Consider the following 7,679-nt stretch of genomic DNA (forward strand, 5'->3'; position numbering starts at 1 on the left):
ATGGACAAAAAACAAAATCGGGGTAACAAACCAAAACCGAGCGAAACGCATTAAATATAAGAGGAGAACAACGACACAACATCGAAACGCAACACACACAGAAACAGACCAATCATCAGACAAAACACCACGAGAATAACAAATGTAACATGAAAACCAAATACATGAATTTGGGATAGACAAGTACCGTGCCACGTCTTATCTCAATATCTCAAAAATAAGAGAAAACACAAACGACTCAACGTTAAAATGCAACACAAAGAGAAACGAACAATATATAACAATGACCATCTTCCTGACTTGGTACAGGACACTTTTAAAGGGGAATAAAAGTGGTGGGTTGAACCTGGTTTTAAGGCATGCCAAAAGTCTATTGACATAAGAAGATGTGATATAAGTGCAAATTAGACAACTCTCCATTCAAGTCACAATTCATAAAAGTAAACCGTTATAGGTCAAAGCACGGTCTACAACACAGATCATATATCTATAGCTGTTTGAAAATCGAGTTGGTATAAGAACTTTACAAAACAGACCAAAGTCATTTTTTAATTCGTATTGGAATTTTCAAAAATCAACCGAATTCTTATACATGTACATACGTACATGTACTTGCATGAGGTCGATTTTTGTTTGATGGCAAGACAGTAAACCATAATTATCTTATGTGAAAACCACAATCTTTTATCGTCATTGAGATTAAGAATTGACTGTTGTTTTTGCTTACAATGGTATTTTGTTTTAAAATTGTACCGCAATGACACCAAGTTTGGTCTGTTGCATGACACCAGCAATTGCACAGAATTTGAAGTATTCTTATGTAAACAATATATGTTCCCTTTGTATTACTCTAGTATCGGAACTTAAGGTATTGTTTTTAGAAAATGGTGGTTTGAACCTTGTTTTACAGCTTACTTATATAAATAACGTTAAATAGTACATTTTATAATTAAAAAATTGGGTGATCAATCCAAAACGACATATTGAGCATGTTGAGTACGATTGTAAAACAAATTCATAGAATTTCATCAGATGATAATCGCAGTCAACTGTATGAATAATTTCAGAGATATCGATCGCTCAAATACAAAGAAGTTAAAATGATTATAGTGTTATAAGAACAGATGATGTGACGTACTGTACGTTCATCGTGAACATGAAATTTAATATCCTTATTCCATGTGGAATGAGACAGAGAGAAGTGACCAGTAGATTTTGAGCCGGACTAGTATATTTTCAGTCCACTGGTCCGACTGGCCAGTAACCAACAAAGCTTAAATGTAACCCCTGGAGAGGACACGAAGATATTCAATAATAATAGTTGGAAAACAGATATCGACAATAAAGCTTAAGATATTCTATTGTAAATCCAAGTTATCACTTGTTGTTTACTTTCTCTACCGGAATATGTCTCTCATAAAACCTGTGGAGCATGAACTGCTTATCCGACCAGAGCACTTAAGATGACCCGATGTGGTGCTCAGTCTTTAGTTTTCTATGTTGTGTTTTTTGTATTATTGTTCATTTGATCTTTTTATCATTTTTAACCATGGCATTTCAGTTTTATTTTCGACCTATAAGTTTTAATGTTCTTCTGGAATATGTCGTCTTTTTTTTTTAAACAATCAATGTCTGTACCAAGTCAGTCAGTTGTTTTCAAGGTGTTTGATGTGTTTGAAATTTTATTTTGACATTTGATAAAGGACTTTCCAATTTGATATAAACTTGGAGTTTATTTTTTATCATATTTTACATTTTAAACAACATTTTTGAACCAACTGCTGTAATATGACGTCATTATGTATATATTTTTATTGATTGGTAGGCCTATCGAAGAAGAAATACCTTAAGTTTTTTTTCAAATTAAAAGACATATTATTTAATATGACATTCAGATAAAAAGACAAAACAATTTGAAGATAAAACATGTGTCTGGCGAAAATACAAAATTTCAATCCTGGTATATGTGTTTATTTACTACAATGCTGTCAACGCTTATTTGACCAATATTTGTAATTTACAAAATTGTTAGTGGAATTACATAAGACATTGGTTAATTTGCTTTTATTGATAACATGCATACAGTTGATTTAAAATTAAAAAAAAAAGGATTATGTTGTCTACATCTTTTGTAAATGAAAAAAAATGAGAATGGAAATGGGGAATGTGTCAAAGCGACAACAATCCGACCATAGAGCAGACAACAGCCGAAGGCCACAAATAGGTCCTCAATGTCAGACGATGGCCACAAATGGGTCTTCAATGTAGCAAGAAACTCCCGCACCCAGAGGCGTCCTTCAGCTGGCCCGTAAACAAATATGTATATTTGTTCAGTGATAATGGACGTCATTCTAAACTCTGAATTATACACAAGAAATTAAATTAAAAAAAAACAAATACAAGACTATCAAAGGCCAGATGCTCCTGACTTTGGACAGGGGCAAAATTGCGGCGGGGTTAAACATGTTTTTTTGAGAACTCAACCTTCCCCCGAAAGGCGGTATTGGCTCTTTGCATAACTTGATTATGTATGTATGCGTACGCAATTATACAAATACACTCTTTCATACATCATTTTGTTTACATTAAAACTGAAAAAAACAATAAAACATTAATAATATACTTTATATTGACATGTCATACTTTTGATTACTCTCAATTGAGGCATATTCCTTTCTTTTATTAAAGAATATTAATTTCGAAGATCAGCCATGGTACCATGGTAAATATAACGCGCAATGAAGCAGTGAAATTACTTCAAAAAAGGACGGTGCTTTTCTTGTACGGGAATGTCAATCAAGTATTGGTAGCTTTGCAATAGACTGTATGTAAGTATAATTTTACACTACACAAAAAGATGTTTGGCATATGTTGATCAGGATCTGCTTACCTCTTTGGAATGTATTAGCTCTCATTCGATTACTCTCTTTTCCAACAGACATACTCATGAGTTATAATGAAAAGACTTTTTTAAAGCGTGATTAAGAAATTTTGTCATAAGAAGTGGGAAGATAAAATTCATTTATATAAGATTTAGGTCATTATAATTCGATGCAAAAAGCCAAATTCATATATGGTCAACAATGACTGACGGAGATGGAGTTTAATTTCTTTATAACATGTATAGTTTCAAAATGTATAAACAAACAATTTTAGAAAAGTTTGTAAATCATGTCAATACCGAAGCACCACTTACTGAGCTGATGACATCCTCAGGGACTGATAGTCCACTAGCAGAGGTATCGTCTGATGTTAAAAAAAATTGAAAACAACACGTTTAATAATTTCATGCGTCTGAAGCGCTTTTCAAGACTTACCTTCAACAGAAACGTTCAAAGCCAAACATTTGAAGTCCGAGGGATGTATAAGTACCGAAACAGTTGAAGAGCTTTATGAGAAAAAACTTAAACAAATAGCCAAATGCCCTTTACTTGATCTTAATATCTATATCATTATCGGGAAGCTTAATACAAAATTTTACGATAAAAAATTATTTTTCATTTCCTATCATTAATTATCCATTTTTAGAAGGTGACGTTCCCTTGTGACCATCGTATGGTGTTTATATATCTCAACTTGTACGATTCGCACGTGTATGTGACAACGTATTAGATTTTAGCGAGAGAAATTTATGTATTACTGAAAAATTATTACACCAGGGTTTTTCAATATCACAAACTAGTCAAAACATTTACTAAATTTTATCATCAGTATAAGGAAATAATGTGTAACTACAACTCAACATGCAGACATCTTATCATTCAGGTATTTCACATTCAAGCTTTTTTGGTAATTTTCTTTACAAAGCACACAAATGTCAGTATTCTCCGCAAAGGCTTACAAAACTTTTAAACAGACATATTAAGAAGGGATATAGTTACGATACTGTTGTCATGTCATTAAAGATTGCATATTTTGGCTTTAAATTTCATTCACCTATAGGGTCTTTGCATCGGAACTCAACACATGTATTTAAAAATCAGTTGTTGGCATGCCACGGGTTATGTTATTCTCATATATTTTATGATAGTATGATACAAAATCCCTAACGGGAGGGATTGTACCTGATATTCATATGATGAAGACATAATCTTTCAATCTGTTCAATTGAGGTCTGGAGCTGGCATGTCAGTTAACTGCTAGTAGTCTGTTGTTATTTATGTATTCTTGTCATTTCATTTATTTTCTTTTGTTACATCTTCTGGCATCGGCCTTGGACTTCTCTTCAACTGAATTTTAATGTGCGTATTGTTATGCGTTTACTTTTCTACATTGTCTAGAGGTATAGGGGGAGGTTGGGATCTCATAAACATGTTTAACCCACCGCAATTTTGCGCCTGTCCCAAGTCAGGAGCCTCTGGCCTTTGTTAGTCTTGTATGATTTTTAATTTTAGTTTCTTATGTATAATTATGAGTTTAGTATGACGTCCATTATCACTGTGCTAGTATACATATTTATTAAGGGGCCAGTTGAAGGACACCTACGGATGCGGGATTGTCTCGCTACATTGAAGACCCATTTCCTTTCTCAATTATATAGTACACCTGACTTGTTAAACATGATAAACACAGATTCGCTTTTATGCAATAAAATGATCCCGATGTTCACTCGGCAATGTAACAATCGAAAAATGTACGGGAGATAACTCATTCTGTATAGGTGTAATATCACTAAATCATGGTACGTCACATCCAGTTGTATACAGAAACAGGTCGAAAAAAATATTCCCTTGAATTTGACAGCTGTAGGTAATTAATTCTGCATTTTATTGCAGTAAAACATTTCTTTGTCATAAACATAAGTCTTGGCTATTTTTTTTTTTTTTTATTACTGGACAGGATAACACTTTACTGAAGCCAAGTATTTCTTTATTTAAAACAAAGACAAATTCTGCACAATGTTTTGAAAAGTGCAAATTTAACAAAGACTAATAGGAGAAAATCAATGGTGGTATTACACCTGCATGTCAGTAAAGTCCAAATAAACGTGCACATGAATATAAGAGTTTCAATTAACAATGTAAACACTATACGATGCAGCATAGGATTTGCAACTCCTACGGAGTAGAACGTTGACAATCTGAGACTCTGAAATCATAATTGTAACAGATCCTTGTTGCAAGTTCTCCATTGATAATTATTTAAACTAAAATCCATGAACTCAATCTATAATTGAACTGTTGTTAAAGTTTTTTTTGTGGGTACCAATTTTCGTAGATTGAGGAAAAGTTGTATTTTTGGTTGATATTTGATTTCGTGTTTATCGTAAGTTTGCGTACAAATTCATAATAAACTTGTACTTCCCTGACAATTTATATTGGCAGTTCGCCTTTACTCGCGAATAAAAAAAAAATCCAACGAATAATAATGAATCCATGGTACACTAGTAATAGAACATAGACGTTATTACAATAATCATTGTATTTCTTATTAATAAAAAAAATATGAAATATTTCAGGCTGAGGGGTGAACCGAAACATGTACAGATAAAACCAAAAGAGGTGTCTGGTCAGTTGTGTAGGTGGAGAACTATTCGATGAACTTAATGACGTTATCGAGTTTTTCAAATTAACTGCATTATCATTAAAAACAACTGGGCCTACAACAAATAATGTATAACTTACGGAACCTGTTCTGCAAGAAACTTACATGTGATGAATAGGTGATGTTTAAACAGATAAATTTTCAGTGGATAAAAAGTCTACAAAGATAATAAAACTATTATTTATTTCATTTACATTACATGCATTTTATTTTTCATTTATCTCACGAATTGTATCAACTCATGACCACCTGTCTTAGCATTTAACGATAAAACTATTATGTACACACAACAACTATATAAGGGATACCTAAACATAGAAAATATATGCTTCTTTGTATCAAAAGAAGTAGAACTGGTTAGAAAAAAATCATTTAAATAAAATAAGCAACACTGAACCGATTTTCCTCAATTTTATTCAGAATCAAAATTAGTTTCGAAACAGGTCTTAATTCCCTAAACTAAGCAATCAATATAGGAAGCCGCTTGTGATACCGTTAAAGTCCAGAACTCATCTAAAGTATGCATCACCTCTTTAGCGGTGTCGAGGTCTTTTAGATACATTATTGACTCCAACATTGCAGTAACGCCAAACATATCACCAAAAGCAACCAGTCGATATCATATACACTAAGGTTTCATTCGATCTGATGAACATATTAAAACCATCTTTCGTTTTAAAGTTTAGTTTAATTGCAATTTTCAAATGTGCGACATATATCAAATAGATTTCAACGTATTTCAGATATCATTTTATATATATATATATATATAGTTTGAGGGGTAGATATTGCCTACTAGAACATTAACCAACAGACACAAGACTACGATAATTTTAACAAGTATAAGTCACCATCAGGCTTAAATGTATTAGCAAAAACTATACTGCAAAGTCAGCTTAAAACGCAATTCGAAACCACGTATAAGAGAAAAGCAAACAGCTATACATTCTACTGATAGAAATTTAGGTTACCACTGGTACCCCATAGATTCTACTTAATATAAAACAAACTTTGGTTTCCCGTGGTCCTCTATTTATTCTTCTTATAGAAATAACTTTGGGTTACCGGGGCGTGGTCCCCTATTGTAGATAATCATATAGCATTGGATTATCCTGGTCCCTTATAGATGCTAGTTAATATACACATAAAACTTTGTACCCGTGGTCCGCTATAGTATAAATACCATTTGGATCCTCCTGATCCCCAAAATATACTACTAATAGAAATAAACCCTGTAGTAGATAAAACATTGGGTTTCCCCTGGTCTCCTATAAATTTGTGTAACCTGTAGTCCCCCATATATTCACTTTCTAAAAACGAAAACAGGTCCCCTGTGATCCCCTGTAGAAGATATAACTTTGGGATACCTGTGATGCCCTATGGTAGATATAACATTGAATTAATTGTGTTCCTCTATAGTAGATATAACTATGGGTTACCCTTGGTCCCCTATAGATTCTACTTATATAATTAACTTCGGGTTACTCGTGGTTCCCTATAGATTCTACTTTAATAAATAATGTTGGATACATGTGGGTCTCTATAGTAAATATAACTTTGAATTACCCCTAGTCCCTATAACTTTTACTTATCGAAATAAATTTGGGTTACTTGTGGTCCCTTATAGTAGATTTAATATTGGGTTGCTCCTGGTCCCCTATTTATTCAACTTATAGAAATAACTTTGGGTTACCCGTGGTCCCTATAGTAAAAATAACTTTAGGTTACCCCTGGTTTCATATATATTCGACTAAGAGAAATAAGTGTGGGTTACCTGTGGTCCTCTATAGTAGATATAACATTGGATTAACTGTAGAGCATTATAGTAGATATTACTTTGGGTTACCCCTGGTCCCGTATAGTAGAAATAACTTTGGGTAACCTTTGGTCCTCTATAATATAAATTACATTGGGTTCACTGTAGTGCCCTATAGAAGATATAACTTTGAGTTACCCCTGGTCCCGTATAGCAGAAATAACTGTTGGTAACCTGTGATCCCCTATAGTAGATATAACATTGGGCTACCATTGGTTCCCTATAAAGTCCACTTAATATAGAACACACTTTGGGTTACCCGTGGTCCCCTATAGTAGATAATCTTATAGCATTGAATTATCCCTGGTCCCTTATAGAT

Source organism: Mytilus edulis, chromosome 12 (genome assembly GCF_963676685.1).
Source record: "Mytilus edulis chromosome 12, xbMytEdul2.2, whole genome shotgun sequence".
Lineage (NCBI taxonomy): Eukaryota > Metazoa > Mollusca > Bivalvia > Mytilida > Mytilidae > Mytilus > Mytilus edulis.